Genomic DNA, 15,266 nt, shown 5'->3' on the forward strand with positions numbered 1-15,266 from the left:
TTGTTTCTCCCTGACCTCCGACAAGCCAACGCTACAAAAGGGGGTTCTTGGCCTGACAGTCTTGACGTCCGCAATGGTAGTGACTCCACACAACAAAAACAAAAGCTTAGTAATTACAATTACACTAGATTTGGATAAGTCAAGGGTCACGTTGTACTGTCTTAAGTTAACCACTGGCAGAACAGTAAAAGGGTTTGTAGCTTCCACAATAAACCAAGGAGGAAAAGAAGAATAACAACAAACGCAGACTCAATCCGAAAGAAGGAAATAAGAGAGGAAAAGATACACAGAACACACGTGACAAACAGAAGGATGGTGAATTAAACTCCAAGTAAGTAAGTAATCACTTGAAATGCAAATGGACTAAATGTAGTTAAAATACAAAGGTGGTTAGGCTGGATTGAAAACAAAATACTATTGGTGTCTACAGGAAATACACCTATAGCATAAAAACAGAGTTAGAAAGGAAAGAACGGAAGAGACGTGTGACGCAAATGCTAAACGTTAAAGTCGGTGTAGCTAAAACCATTAGGCAAAGGAGTTTCTCTTATTCTAGAGATAAAGACAGACACTTCATGAGATAAAAAGATTCAGCTCACGAGGAAAACAATTCTAAATTTATATGCACCCAAAACAAGCCCTCAAAATGAAACAACAAAAATAGAAATTAAAGGAGAGAATGGTCTGCAATTTGACAAGACACGAATGTATGTTGCCACCACTCGCACAATAATTTAATGAAGATCCTACCTTCGTTAAAATATATAATGATTTGAAAGGAAGAAATAATATTTTAGATCATTATTTTCATAACAAGTCTAAATGATTAGTATTTAAAAGTGTGTTAAGTAAGATGTTGCTGGTTACACGTGCAATACACAAAGCCGATTTGTATTTCTATGTAACATCAATAGTTAAAAAATTTTTAAATTTTTTTATTAAAAAATTTTTTTTTGGTTTGTCTTTTTGGAGGGGGAGGTAATTAGATTGATTGATTGATTGATTGATTGATTGATTTTAACGGAGGCCCTGGGGATTGAGCCCAGGACCCGTGCATGCTAAGCACACGCTCTACCCCTGAGTATACCCTCCCCCTACCCAAGGCAGTCTTGAAGAAGCCTCAGCTAGAGGGGCACACTGAGCTGAATTCAGACTTATTCTAAGGCTGCAGAAATCAGATAGAGTGGGTTTGGTGCAAAGATAGTCAGGAACAGAACAGAACAGAAAGTCCAGAAGCAGCCTCACACGACAGGAGCCTTGTGACAAGTGACCATCATCTCGGCTCAGATCAGCCTTTGGCTTATGCCTCTCGCCCTATGGGAACTATGAGCAATGCATTCTTTTGCTGTCAAGATTTAATCATTTCGGATAATAAATCACATGGTCATCATGTTTATGATGAATGTGGCACTTCAAAGCTGGGAATGGAGGGAGGAAATTCTCAGGAGGTTGTTCCGGGATATTTGGGAACCCGTAAGGAAAAAATTATAAGGTTGATTCCTGCCTTAAACCTAAACAAAAACCAGTGCCAGGTGGGCTGTTGGCTGAGCTGTGAAAGCAGAACGTTAAAGCTTTTAGAAGATAACAGAATAGGATATATCTTCATGAGCACGTGGAGTGACCTCTTAAAGGGACATGCACACCTTTTGTCAGATTTATTCCCAGGCACTTGGATCTTCATGACACTAAACTGGACCCAGGGACAATGAAGGACTTCAGTTACACAAAGCACACCATGAGGAGGGAAAAGGCAAAGAGGCAGGAGAGTGGAGGCAGGTCAGTGCCCCAGGGAGGGCACCGGCCAAGCAGTGGTCTGGGAGGACGCCCCCACAGGCAGGATTCTGCTTCTAGAACCTTCCCACTGTCTTCCACTACCTCCCAGGCTACAAACGGAACAAACACGGGGAAGGCAGCCAGACTTCGTGACGTGTCAGTTTTGGAGAACGGGCTCCCAGATAGCTTCAGAGTCTTTACAGCCCAGAAGCACCGCCTCGGGGTACCCAGAGAAAGCGCAGCCCATCTGGAGGAGGCGGGGACGACGGGGGGGGGGTGCTGGTCGGGTATTACAAAACCAAGAGTGCTTTTAAAATTATCCAAAAAAGGCCGATGTGTCGGGTGATTTCTGCAACGGTCTTTCTTCAAACAGGTGACTGCCATGGTCCTGTCACCCGAAATTCTTCATCCTAACACTGTGTCCCAGAACTCTCATCTGACCACAGCTCTTCTCCCAGCGGCGAGAGGCTCGCCACGGCTTAGCGGGCTGTGGACCTGGGGCTCTGCCGTGACGTCTGTGTTCACCACGGCCCAGTGACGCAGCGCTGCTGCCTTCAGGCTACAGATGAGAGCAGGGAGGCTGCCCGGGCCTCAGAGCCCAGCCCTGCAGAAACCTCCCCGATTCATCGCCCAGTCTCGTCCAGAGGGACAAGAAACGCCTTGTAAGCGGCTCTAAGCGACTCCCGCCCTTCAGCCTTCGGCACTGACGCTGCGCTTCCCCCTCAGCTGTGACTCTCGGCCACCTGAACGGAAACCTTCGACAATTTTACAGTCTCAGATAAACTCGCACTTGAAGAGGCAGAACAGAACCTGGAACTGCTTGGAAACTGGAGGTAGATGGGACAGGCTGAGTTGTCACGTGTCCGGAGCACAAACTCAGCGTCCTGGTCCCCTCCAATGTCGCTGCCAAGGGCTGAGATCGCTACAAAACATTGTACATCTGGTTGAGGGTAAAAAATATACCAGAGGATGAATTCATCATTTAAAAAAACAAACCATCATTCAGGACTAGGGAAGGATCTGCTCATACGCCCACCTGGGAGAGGCTGACGGCTCGTGGGCACGTCCCGGTCATCAAGCATAAACGCACTTCTAACCTCTCAGGGTTCTAATTATATACACAACGTTGCAACACCAGAGATTTTCGGATCTGAGAAAACAGTAGCTATTGTGAGAGGAGCCCAACCTACAGGGTGTGGATAGAGCCGTGTGGAGTGAAAGGACGCGTCAGTTAATCTGTGGCGTGAAATCTCACAGGCTGTCATGGAACAAAGGATTTTCCAGCACACAGGAGGGACGATTGAAGAAAACCAGGCTGCGTAGCAAGAACAAGAGGAAGTTACTGAAAGAGCTTTTTCCAAAAGTTCTTACACCAGCACTTCCTTTCTTTTGTAAATCTGTTACAACAATTCCTGGCAATAAGATCTTTTGCTTCAGCAGATAAATAAGAGTTTCCTGTAAACTAAAAATTCAAATATTGATCACTGTGCAATATTATTAAAGGTCAGTTTTCGAAAAATAAGTGCATCACCAATTTTAGTTTTCTGTGCAAAATTTGATATGTTAGCTGTAATATTAAGGAAATTGGGTAAAAAAAATTTTCCTCCATTTTCAGGTAAACCCAGATGTTTTCTGTGATGTTAAGACAGTAGATACTTAAAATTTTCAATTGCTTCCACGTGACCTAACTATACAACAAGGTGAGGACTTACGTGCCTTTTAAACTCATTAATTTCTTACTGTATTTTATGGCCTACATGACTTACTCTCATTGCTTGCTGAACTAATTTTCAAAAATGGATTTTTCAAATCATTGTGGGGCGTTTTTGAGTTAAAATATATTAACTCCTAAGAAAGCTTCTGAGATAAACAACAAGGTCCTACTGTATATTCAATGGCTTGCAATAACCTATAAAAGAAAGTAGGAAAAATAATATATATGTACAACTGAATCACTCTGCTGTACACCTGACGCTAACACAGCGTTATAAATTGACTATACTGGGGAAAAAAAGCCAAAAAAAAAAAAAAAGGAAAAGAATAAAAGGCCTCCAAGTCTGAGCAATCAAGGCACCAGTTACACCAGAAACCATTGTCTTTCTGAGCAGCTCAACCGCAGTTTTGTTACAAGGATGCCTAAAGCTCTGGGGAAGGCCCCTCTGCCCGCCCACCCGCCTGCCCGCCCGCATTCCCTTCCGGGCCCCAACCTGCAACCTGGGGAGATTTTGCTCTGACATGGCCAACGATGATTTCGACATACATTAAATTCTAAAAGGAAGAAAGCATCTCACTCTCCTGAGTCCGGGTGCTCAGGAGACGGGCTGCTCTAAACTTGCCGTGAGCCTGTTTAATCCTCTCGACAACCTGATGAGTTAGGTGTAAGCAGTGCCCTCGTTTCAGATGGCAAAGCTGCGACACAGAGGTATTAGGCAAGTCAAGGGTCACAGAGAGCCAGGGTTCACCTGGGAGGGTCTCTTGTTCTGTGTCCTGCGCTCAGGATACCAGGGGACGGGGTGAGCCGACCACGACCTGCTCCTTGGGCAGGCTGAGGGTCTGCTGCTCCCGGGTGCCAACGTTTGCAGGTACCGCGCTGGCGGCCCCCAGGAAAGAGCACGGCAGGGTCCCTGCTGTAAGAGGTCCCTTAACGGAGGGAAACGGGAGGACAAGCTCAGCTGCAGGGGCTCTGAGCACAGGACCAGGCTCGACTGGGAACAGCAGACGCAGAGACCAAAAGGAGACAGGTGTCAGCATGTCAGTCACAGAGGCCACTTCCTCCCCTGGGAAAATGAAGACTGTGGGCTCAACGTCCTGCCTGGTTCCCTCAGACCCCAACACCCTGCCGTCTTCATGCCTGGTCACTGTCGCCTGGCCACATGCTGGTCAGCAAGTCAGCAAGACTCTGCCAGTCGTACCAAGCCAGCTACGGGGGACAATTTGGTGCAGCCTGTGACTGCAGCTCATTGTGCTGAGTCAAAATACAACATACAGCCGGGGCTACAACCATAAAAAAACCCCAAAAAACAAAAACAGAGGCACAGGATGTCCCTGTTGGCAGGGACACTGCACCCCTCAAATGTGCAGATGCCGAGGCCTTACGTTCACTGCACGGTCCATATTTACGGAATGGAATAGGGGCCCAGATGCTTTGGCTCTTTGCTAAAGTATTTGCCTTAGACTCACGACATGGACGTTTTCTAGCTCAGGCGTTTACGGGCCGTTATGGGAGATAGCTGGTCGGTTGTCCCTGAAGACTGCGCGGTCTCCTTGACGCCCCAGGTGTTGCCTGGCAACCGCTTCCTTGCTGATTTCACATCTCTTCTTACCATCGTTTCTCTGTCTTCAGCAAATCCACCCCTACCCTGCTCCCTCCCACACAGAATTAAGTCTCTGTACTTTCCCACATGGCCATGCAGCGGAAACAGAGGGACAGACACGGCGGGCTTAATTAATCCGGTAAGAGGCTGCGTGTTCCCTGCTGTTACTGCGTCTCAAGTTTGGTTTGAATTTGGAGCACTGCGGGAAAAATTCCTGTTGACTTTTTTTTAATGCCAATTTTTTATTGACGTGTAGTCACTTTACAGTGTTAGTTTCGGGTGTACAGCAAAGCAATTCAGTTATACACGTACAAACATATATAGGTATTTTCAGATTCTTGATTTTTATAAATACGACCTGTGAGGCCTGTGGCAGAGCCTGCCCTGGTCCTGGGGGAGCGAAGGGAACGTTCATGTTCAGGCTCAGGCTTTGTGCTGGAGGGAACTTGGTCAGAACTGGATTTTCCCGGGGATCAGGAAGACTGTGGTTCTTCGAGTTTGCAACACAAAGCTACAGTGCGTGTTTCCTTTTTCTAGTGGTGATGCCCTTGGAAGACTCTTGAATAGCTGTAATCAGACTCGGAGGACGCAGAGCACTTGCTGTACCTGAAACCGGGCCAGTCTCAGCCAAGCAGAAGTGCTGGCCGTCCTCAACAGAAGGGTTCCAGTGCCTCGGCCCCGACAGGTCCCTCCTACCCTCCGACTAGTTAGTACCTGAGATGCCACGGCTGAGCTACACCCTGTTACCTTCAAACCTGAGGAGCTCTTTACAGTAAAGCGCTGACCCCACGAGTAACAGTCTTCGCGGACGTCTCAGGGAAGCTCGGTCATCACGTCGTTGTGGCTCTGACGATCTGAGAGCAAGTTATGAGTGGGAGAGACCGTGGGAACACTGGGCTCTGGGAAATGACAAAGCAAGGGCCCCAGTGGGTCTCCGTCTCCAAGAACTGTAACAGTTTCTCCCCTCTGTAATTGAGTCTCCGTCAAAAGCGGCCAGAACTGTCTGCACCCATCCTCAGTGGTACCCCAGATCCTCACACGTGTGTCTGTGTGTGTGTATGTTCTACACCAGGGCTCTCAACCAGGGTGGCTTTGACCCCTACCCTGGGGACATGTGGCCACATCTAAAGTCACTCTTAGGTGCCACGACTGAGGGGAGGTGCCCCTGGCATCTGGTGGGCGAGGCAGGGATGCTGTTAAACATCCTATAATGCACAGGACAGCCCCACACAAAGAACTATCTGCCCCCAAACGTCCACAGTGCTGCCGCTGAGAATCCCTTTCCAGCAAAGCAGGGCTGTCCGGGCCCTTCCTCTTACCAGCGTGCTGGCTCCTCCCGTCTGTGCCTGTGGAAACACCACTTAACCTTCAGGCCCCCTGTCACCGTGACCCTCCTGCTACCTCCTCTCCTGACACAGCCACGCTCTCATGCGCACCCTGGACCCCTGCCACCCCTTTCAACACTCACCAGATCCTCCTCTGAATCACCGCGGGCAACCCTGTCTAAAGCTGCTGGTGGACTGAAAACTCCTCGAAGGCAAGGACCCGCTTCTAACTTGTTTCTGTCCCTTCTTCAGAGCCTAGTAATCTAACCCAAGTACAAAACGGGCCACAGAAAGCGCTGTGACACCAAGGATGATGGACCAGCCCTGTTCGAGTGTAAAGGAGAGAAAGATGCATCTGACCGGCAGGCTTCTCCAAGGGGAGGGGATGGCTTCGAAGCAAGCCTGCCTGTTCCTGCAAGTTTACTATCTGACATAAAGAGCCAAGTCTTCCACGATTAGATGCGAAAGTACTTTACAGGTGCGTGCACTTTTTCTGCCTTCTTAACTTGGAAGCCCTCTCATTGATTTGTGTATTCCCAGCGCTCACACGTGAAAGCGCTGAACGCACGCATGCATGCATGGACACAATCAGATGCCCGTGTCCAGGGCCCACAAAGGGTTTACATCGAGAGGGGATGCTGTGAGCTGGGGACTCTGAATGGCAGGCCGGTCCCCCTTCTCCCTTCTACACTCAGTTCACAGGAAGCCTTTCTGGACTTTTCTCCAGAGAACCTGGAACACCCGCAGAAACTCCGAGGGAATAAGTTACGTCCTGCGAACTTGACTGAGCCCACGTGGGCAAGAGAGGAGTCAGGTCTCAGGCTAAATGCTCCGCAACCATAAGCTGTGGTTATTTTTTTAACGTGCTGTCTTTTGTTTGTTCGTTTCAGGCAGAAGGATTATCAAGATGATTGAAATAGGAGATGGCGCGTGTGCTAGGTGTATTAATGGGGAAAGTTGTGATGGAACAATTGATCCATCAAAGTAACAGTGGCCCTGGCCCTTTCTTTTCCCACCGCAGTCCAGTCTCTGCCACCAGGGCAGTGGGTGATCTGCAGCCACTGCAGGGACTCCATCAAATGACTCAGAAGTCCCTTCCTGTCCTCTGTGAGACAGCACCGAGTATGTACATGATTTGAGGGCTGAGTCAGAGACTCACCCAGCTCAGTGTATTTATTCATGTTTTCACAACACCAGGAAAAGGACCCTGCACCGAATCAGACGGAGGAGGGTGTGGCCCCTGGCTTCCCAAGCTGAAGGAAAATTCCCATGGACCGGTCCTGGCACACAAAGCACCCGGCCACTGCTGAGAACTCCCAGGATCAGAAAGAATTCTCTTTACTTTCAGTAGAAAGGGGTGTCACACGGGCCTCTCCAGGCCTCCTGTGTGCTGGGCATTTTATAGTCATTACTTCGACTCCCCGGTCCCTCTAAGTAGGAGCCATAGCTCAGCTTCACAGGTGAACAGACTGAGGGGCAGAGCGAGATTTCGGGTGACAGGACTCTGTCTAACAGGGCCCAACTCCAAACCCTGTGTCCCCCCACCATCCTCTGTACCCTGGGTGAGCGGCTGTGGGGCCAGGATGTGGGGCAGGGCCTGGGGACCCGGGGAGGGGGGTGAATGCAGTGGGACTCAGCCAACTGAGAGCTTGGAAGATTACCGAGGAGAGGTATTCCCAGTGGACTTGCTAGTTCCTGGGGACAAAGACCCTCTTTTTTGACCCCCATTTCAAAACAAATGTGGAACTTTTTCAATAGGAAACTTGAAATCCCAAGTTGCCCACGAGCATGGGTGCGGCGTCACAGCTGCCGTGGCCCTGCACTGTGACGGCCACACCTGGGCCTCTGTCCTTGCTGCGCCCACCCACCCCACGCCCCAGCGCCTGATCTCTTGGTTGCCAGTTACTGAAACCCAGTTTAACCTGGATTAGGAGGAAAGAAAGGGGTTACTGGCGGCCTAGAGAAACAGGGGCCGTGGCTGGTCTGGAAACACTCCTGCGGCCTGGCCGGTGCCCTGGCTCCGGTCCTCACCCTGCTGTCCCCACCAGCAGGAAGCGCCCTGCCACATCAGGGTGTCACGACGGGAAGGGAGCCCAGGCCTGCCCTCTTGGGTCCCAGGAAGAGCTGGGCCTGGGTGGGGCACCAACCAGACCCCGAGGGGGTTTCTCTCCGAGCTGGGCCAGCCCCCGGCTCCCTGCCGGTCACAGGCTCAGAGCTGAGGGTGTCCCGTCAGGAGGGCACACAGAATTCCAGGTGTCCCTCTGGTGTTACGCACCAGAGTGTCCTACAGTAACTTGGAACATCACTTCTTAAACTGTAACGGGTGTAGCTTACTGTACAGGAATCGTACCACAATAAAGTTGTTAAAAAAAATGCAGTCCCTTGAGAGAGACCTGGCTTCAGCACGGACTCCTGGCCCAGTCCTTGGAAATGCTGCGTTCCTCTCGGGCTCCGGGGGTGCTGGGGGCGCCTGGAGGCCCACCTGACCAGCCCTGACCTTGAAGACAGAGCTGGCGTCCGCAGCATCCTGGACAATGTGTCGTCCACCCTGGGGTCAGACACCACCCCCAGCTCAGGCCGGGCCTGGGAGAATGAAGCCTCGATGCTGTGATGCCTTCTCTGGTCTCTCCCCGGTGCTGCCTGCGTGTTGCTGTGACAGCCTCCGGACAGAGGGGCCCGGAGAGGAGGTTCCCCTCATGAACTGGCCTTGGATGCGTCATGATCTCACTGCGCTCCCAGGTTCCCACCCCAGGCGAGGAGGTCCGGCCGCAGCTGCCCAGATGGCAGACGACGAGCAGCGGAGGCTCGTCCAGCCTGTGCTGGACCCGGGCCCTTCTCGCCTGGGGCAGAGAGAGACGCGGGGAAGGGGATGGGGTAGAGGCCGTGCTTGTCCCCTGGAGTCCCTTCCCTTCCTGCGTGAACGTCAACCAGCTACTGAAAAAAATCTGCCTTCCTCGTCATCAGGCCTCTCTGACACCTGCTGATCACTCCCGCCGCTTTCAAACAGAGTAACAGTCCCTCGACTGGACGAACGAGAAGGTACCATCACCTAAGTTACCTTACATGGTTTCTGCAAGAAGCTTCCAATGTAAAAGTAGGCCTAGAGGAAGTTAAAAAGGGGAGGGGGCCCAGCAGTCACCACTGTCCTCACCTTACAGCTGGGAAGGCCGAGGCCCAAGGGAGCGAGGTGACTTGCCAGACACTGGACGAGGGCTCTGTCTCAAAATCCACTTTTCCCATCATGGAAAGATGAGGGACTCGAACGGCTCATCAGCAAAATGCAGTTTCCTTTAAGCGGTTTTGTACTGTGAACACATTCAAACTGCACAGCTTTTTAGAGGTTATTATAACCCATCCTCCTTCAAGAGATGAGGAGGTGGAGGCTTGGAGAGGCTAGTTAATACTCCGAGATTCCAGGAGTTGTCCAGTCTGTTTCTCGATTACTACCTTGAGCATGTTCATTATATATTTTTTATTCTACTTCATTAAAACATGCAGAGGGGAGGGTAGGCTCAGGGTGGAGCGTGTGCCTAGTAAGCACGAGGTCCTCGGTTCAGTCCCCAGTACCTCCATTAAAGATAAACAGAAAGCTAATTACCTTCCCCAAATAAAAACATAAAAATTAAAAAAACCGTCATGGAAAGGTAAAGAAACACTGACTTTGTAATCAGTTTCTTGCTTAAATAAAGACTGTAAAAGGGACCTGGATCTGGCTTTTAGTGCAAAAGCAGAAAATTCAGACCGTGTCCTAACCAGTCATTTCTGGTCCTTCCCCAGCTCAGCGAGTCAGCCGGGAGAAGCACCTCGTGGTGACCATCCACTCCCCGAGCCAGGGGAAGTTCACACCTGCCCGTCTGAGACAGGACCACGTCTCTTCCTAAATGTGACCGTCTTCTCCAGCAGGCAAGTCTGTGAAACAAGCACCTGCTAAAAACCTACTAGGAACCAGGTGTCGTGATCATTACTGTGCTCGCCTTCAGAAGGCTCGTCACCTGCAGGCAGAAAGCCAGAATCTGTGCAGGACCTACTGCCAGGTGTGAGGTCAGCAGAGGATGGAGCAGCGTGTTCTCACTGGGTGGTTAAGGGAAGACTCAACATTTTAGTGGATCTTAGGGCAGGATGTAAAACAAAAACACAATGGAAGGAGTGTAGAATTTCAGCTCAAACACTTCCTGCTTCAGGAAGCAGTTGAGCGGTTACAAGGCTGCCGATTGTGTCACGTCCACCCCCAGTAACGACAGACCCGCCGGGACCCTGCGGTTGCTCAAGCAGTGGCCTCAGGGACAGGGGGAGCCAGAGCACAGCCCCGTGAGGGGAACCAGGCCCCTTCCTCGTGTGCCCTGGGGTGCTGGCTTCCCATACCCAGGGTCAAGTGAGTCTTTTCACGCCCCAGCCCAAGAAGAGGCCTTGCCTTCACAACAGCCATTTCCCCAGGAGCAATGTGAGGAAGTGGCCAGGCAGATGGAGAGCCTGCGGGATGAAGGCCGTGCAGTTCCCTCCTTGGTAAGGAGCCCGCTGAGTTAAAGCTGTGTTTGCAACGGAAGTGAGAAGTTCATCAGGACAGGCACGTGGCCCAGAAACCTCTGTCTTCCCCAGGTCCCCGCTGGCCCCTGCGGTGTCTCTGTGAGAACCAGAAAAAGACCCCTGTCCTCTGATGTCACCCGACCCTCCCCAGGCGGGCCTGGCCAGCACAACCCACATATTGGTTTCAAAGTGGACAGAGGAAGGCCTGGGGGGTGTGGGGACTTCACACAGGCCACACGGACTCCTGAGTCACCGGACCTGATAGAAGCCAGAAAAAAAGGGTGAATAAGTACCCGAGCAGGGAGGCAGGGTGGGGGCGAAGACAGTGTCGTCTGACCCTGGTCTGGAGAGCCCATCGGCCACTGAAACCTTCCTTCCAGGAACTGACGGCAGGTGGTGCAGTGCGGCCCACACCACCCAGCGGCCGCAGCATCCCCGCAAACGTGCCAGAAACTCAGCCCTGTCGCAGACAGACTGAACTAGCAATTCTGGGCTCTGATGTGCGCAGGGGTCAGAACCACGGGCAAGACGCGGGCGCTCAGACCTCCTGGGTTTCAAGCCATCTCTGTACGTCACTCAGGGACAGGCACCTGACCTCCCCGAGTGCTGAGAAGCAAGCTGCTGGAAGACAAGCCGCACCTAAATTTCCGTGAGCTTAAAATACTGTATTCACACTTACTTGCTTAAAATGCACACGCTTACCTTGTTTAATGTTTCACACAGTAGATGAAATGTGTGAGGAGAAGTCCTGAGATTGACCGTAAGGGCACGAAGGAGGGCGGGTACTTCCTTAGGGTGAGACAATGGACAGTCCTGGAAAGCCAGATCACCCATTAACAGAACTTGGTTCTGCACGAAAGCATGTGGTTTAACCCGAGGGAGGTAGTTGCTATCTTGAGACGTCCCGGAGGCAATAACAGGATAGACTTAGACATTTTGCAAACCCCCAGGAGGGTGACTGTTCCTGGAAGGGAAAGGCCTGAAATTAATCAGTTAGCCAGCAAGCAGAACTTCGTGCTTCTGGCATGGAGTGTCTAGAGCCCCCCTCCCTGATCGCGTCTTTTCCTGAGCAGTAACTCCTAATAAACATGATGTCGACCAGGCTTTCAGGTCTCTGGATCCACGAGAGCCTGAGTCCCCTGGTCGCTTCTTTGCTCTTTACTTTGTCTCTTTGTTTCTTGAGTCTTGTGTCCCTCGTCGTCAGACACGGTCCCGAGCTGTGCTGGACGCAGCACCCGAGCCCCAAGTCCTACTCTGGATGTAAGACAGACGGAGCTCAGGCAGTCATTTCGGAGGCTGAGATCATAAATGTGAAATGCTTTCAGCAGTGCTAGACAGGCAGGACACACATGCGATTTCTGGCGCCAGCCGAGACCGTGTCAAGAATCCCTGGAAGGCTGCTGCCCTCCCGTCCCGGGCTGGCCGCCCTGGTTCAGCCCGGCCCCCGGGGAAGGAGATGGAAGGAGGTGTAGGCTGGGCGCTGGCCTCTCATCCTGCACGGTCCAGAGGGACAGAGCAGTCAGCATCCAGCAGTGACCGGGCCTGGGGACCCCAGGGACCCCGAGCTCTGAGCACCAGGGCGGGTGTGTGGCGGGGGTGGAGCCTGGCCCAGCTTGGGGGTCACAGGAGGCCTCCCCAAGGAGGTGATATTGAGTGGAGGTCAGATCAGCAACGGTCGCCACTAACTCTTACCAGCACGTACGTATGCAGCCATCATTGCCTCCTCATTACTGTTCTCAGCAGCTGCGTGTTTTAAACCAGAACATCCCTGTTACAATTAGGTAACATTTTGATCCGCATTCGACAGACGAGGAGAGCAGAAACCAAGGCGATAACTGACCTCGGTCACACAGAGCAGAAGTGGCTCGGTCAGGACTGGCACCCACGCAGGCAGGTCCTGGCCTCCCTCTTCACCTTGGGGCGGGGCCGGGAGATGGTGCTGCACAGGTGGGCACGACCCGGTGGGCGGGGTGCGGGTCTCGGACTTCAGTCTGGACTTCCGCCTTTACACTGAGAGCGAGAGGAGGAAGGGCTGATGGTACAGGATCGGGCTCCGCCCTGGGTGGGCAGAGGAGCGGGCCACAGTCCAGGTGGGAGGAGGGCATGTAGTCCAGGGGATGGAAAAGGAGGCGGAGGCAGGGGCCTGAGGCCATCAGACAGGGTCTTCCTGTTTCTCTAACGGTTACACAACCTGGTCCTTAGGAGCCCTCGGGGTCACAGCCCGTGCGGGGGACAGCCGGTGTTCCGAGCACACAGAACTCGAGGACCCCGGGTGTGTGCAGCCAGCGAAAGTCACACACGAAGAGGCCAATCCTGGGACGTGAAAAACCAGGTGGTGAGGGGAGAAAACCGGGGTGCTGCTTCCAATTTTCACACACACGTTGGGAAAATACCCAAAGGATGCTTTTTACTAAAGTTAGCCATCATTACGACTGAGAAGAAAAATTCAAGTTGGTGTATGTGTGTATATACATAAGGCGGGTTGTTGTTTTTGGTTGCATCGCCTCTGGTACCTTTTTGGCAACGGTCAAATATTACTTCTGTAGTCAGACAAACAGTCAGCTTTTTAAAAAAAGCACTTTATTGGCCCCTGAGAGTGTGGCCCTGGGCACCAGGCGGGGGTGCGGCTGAGATGCGTGGTCACGGCTGAAGCCCGCCCCCTGGTGGACACACACGGCAAGGACGACCTCGGTTTCAGGACACCTGCGTGATGACTCAGTGAGCTTAATTTATTCACTTTTTGTCATTCGACAAATACGTACTGATCATATTTTAAATGCCAAGCATGACGAGAATATAAAATCAAATTTAAATAATGTCTGTCACGAATTACGTTTATAATGACCTTATGGGAATTTAGGAACGTGCCTTGAGGCCGCTTTTGTCTCAGGAGCACGGGGGAGTCTCCGCTGGCCCTGCCCCTTGGATGCAGATGTGGATGGTCACTTCCAGGCTCCTTCTGACGACGCGGCGCGTTTCCTGATGACAGTTGCAGTCCAGAAGCTACACGTGCTGTTTCCATCCGACCATTTCCCTAGACTGCAGTGCTCCTTGCTCTCGAGGTACACGATCGTGTGGAGTTGTTTCTGTAAGACACAGTGGTCACACAACTTCTCGGAGACCTGCCCGCTGGGGTGGCTCCAAACCACCTCCGGCCTCTCTGCCTGCTCTTCCACAGGGACCTTTCTGGAGGTCCTGGGGTTCATGGGGCAGGAGAGGGGTCGAGGCACTCCGTCACAGGCCACTGGCCTCTCCTGCACCCTGGGTCCCCTGCTGATCCCTTCCATCCCCTCCCCTCCTTTCCAGGCCCTGAGTCCCTGTGGTTGTGAGCCAGAAACCTATTTTTTAAATTTTTTGTATTTATTATTTTTTTATTTTGGTGGGAGTGGGGGAGGTAATTAGGTTTATTTTAAATTTTGAGAGAGGGACTGGGGATTGAACCCAGGACCTCATGCATGCTAGGCACGCACTCTACCACTTGAGCTATATTCTCCCCGGAAATCTTAAGTATCTTGAGTATCAATCAGTCAAGCTGATGGACTGGACCCACGTCTACCTTTACTTCCTCCCATGCCCGCCCCCCGCCCCCACGCTAAAGGAATCTCTAAGCTGTCAACCCTTAAGCTGGAGAACAAGTGACAAGGGTGATGTAGTGCTGAGGCTGGGCAGGTGATGGGTGACAATGGACTGGGCAGGTCCTGGTGGGCCAAGCCCAGAACCCGCCTCATCTACGTGGCAGTGATGACATGCTCTCCTCCAGGAGACTGGAGAATCTCTGGACCCAGAAGAGAGCTGGGGCCCTGGGTCCCACTTCATATGCAGAGACCAAGGGGACACACACACACCAGTGGCTGTGAGACACCTGTCTTCGGAGCACCCGGAATGCAGGGAGCAGACCTTTACCTACTGGGCGAGAGAAGAGGTTCTCTGGGGCTGTAACCAGCTCAAGAGGAAAAGCCCTGAAGACACCGACTTCTAGGGTTTCCAACAATAGCTCGTCAAGGGTCAGTCAGCCCCCCGGCCAGTCTCCTCTTCAGCTTGACATGTCTGCACATGGGCACATGACCCAGGTTTACCAGACGTCCGGGAAACACGTGCTGTGAAAGATTGAGGCCAAAACAAACAGAAAAAACCGTGGAAGGAAAGAGAGCATACAGGGAGAAAATGGAAACAAATTTAATGTCCCCAGGGAGGTGAGATAAGCAATCACCACACACACACACACACACACACACGGGCCACTACGTAAAAGCAGGGACGTTAGCAGAAAAGCGAGCTCCCGGAAATCTGAACCAGGACGACGGCAAAGATGAAAAACGAAGCTGAGGGG

At 51.8% G+C, this 15,266-nt stretch overlaps 1 long non-coding RNA gene across 3 annotated transcripts; it reads left to right on the forward strand.

Moving 5' to 3' along the window:
- Positions 1-1,908: 1,908 nt before the first annotated feature.
- LOC140687854 (uncharacterized) lies at positions 1,909-12,029 on the forward strand. Of its 3 annotated transcripts, none has more exons than XR_012062513.1 (8): positions 1,909-1,996; positions 2,147-3,276; positions 3,389-3,473; positions 5,625-6,137; positions 6,665-6,890; positions 9,377-9,451; positions 10,190-10,315; positions 10,847-12,029. It is a non-coding gene; the product is annotated as an uncharacterized lncRNA (long non-coding RNA). The 3 variants fall into 3 exon arrangements; XR_012062512.1 differs by having other exon boundaries at positions 1,910-3,276; positions 10,847-11,217; positions 11,317-12,029; XR_012062511.1 differs by having other exon boundaries at positions 1,910-3,276.
- Positions 12,030-15,266: the final 3,237 nt, after the last annotated feature.

This window comes from Vicugna pacos, chromosome 20, assembly GCF_048564905.1.
Source record: "Vicugna pacos chromosome 20, VicPac4, whole genome shotgun sequence".
Classification (NCBI taxonomy): Eukaryota; Metazoa; Chordata; class Mammalia; order Artiodactyla; family Camelidae; genus Vicugna; species Vicugna pacos.